The sequence below is a fragment of the Ornithorhynchus anatinus genome, chromosome 1 (assembly GCF_004115215.2).
Source record: "Ornithorhynchus anatinus isolate Pmale09 chromosome 1, mOrnAna1.pri.v4, whole genome shotgun sequence".
Classification (NCBI taxonomy): Eukaryota; Metazoa; Chordata; class Mammalia; order Monotremata; family Ornithorhynchidae; genus Ornithorhynchus; species Ornithorhynchus anatinus.
This window is the reverse complement of record NC_041728.1, coordinates 67757011-67758086: the sequence shown is the minus strand read 5'-3', so window position 1 is coordinate 67758086 and position 1076 is coordinate 67757011.

Below are 1076 nucleotides of genomic sequence, written 5' to 3'. Positions count from 1 at the left end.
CTTCACAAATACCAACATGATTGTTATTATTCTCTGGGCCTCAGTTCCCTCATCTGTAAAATGGAGATGAAGACTGTGAGCCTCACGTGGGACATCCTGATGACCCTGTATCTCCCCCAGCGCTTAGAACAGTGCTTGGCACAGAGTAAGCGCTTCACAAATACTAACATTATCATTATTATTATTATTCTTCTTCTTCTTCTTCTCTGTGCCTCAGTTCCCTCATCTGTAAAATGGGGATGAAGACGGTGAGCCCCTTGTGGGACATCCTGATGACCCTGTATCTCCCCCAGCGCTTAGAACAGTGCTTGGCACATAGTAAGCGCTTCACAAATACTAACATTATCATTATTATTCTTCTTCTTCTCTGTGCCTCAGTTCCCTCATCTGTCAAATGGGGATGAAGACGGTGAGCCCCATGTGGGACATCCTGATTCCCCAGCGCTCAGAACAGTGCTTGGCACAGAGTAAGCGCTTCACAAATACCAACATTATTATCACTATTATCATTATTATTATTGTTATTCTCTTGTGCCTCAGTTCCCTCATCTGTCAAATGGGGATGAAGACGGTGAGCCCCAGGTGGGACATCCTGATTCCCCAGCGCTCAGAACAGTGCTTGGCACAGAGTAAGCGCTTCACAAATACCAACATTATTATCACTATTATCATTATTATTATTGTTGTTATTCTCTTGTGCCTCAGTTCCCTCATCTGTCAAATGGGGATGAAGACGGTGAGCCCCAGGTGGGACAACCTGATGACCCTGGATCTCCCCCCCCCCAGCGCTCAGAACAGTGCTTGGCACAGAGTAAGCGCTTCACAAATGCCAGGCTTATCCTTCTTCTTCTTAAGGAATGACGAGCCTCGCTCTTTCTCCCCCTCCCTCCAGACGCCACTAGGAGGCTGGATGGACTACATTTCCCAGCCGCCCCGGGGGCAGCGCGCGGGGGACGACGGGCAGGGCGCGAGCGCGTAGGGCCGTCGGCCGCGCGGGGGCGAGCGCGTAGGGCCGTCGGCCGCGCGGGGCCGAGCACGCAGGCGGGAGGGGGGAGGCGCGCGCACGTGAGCCCCCG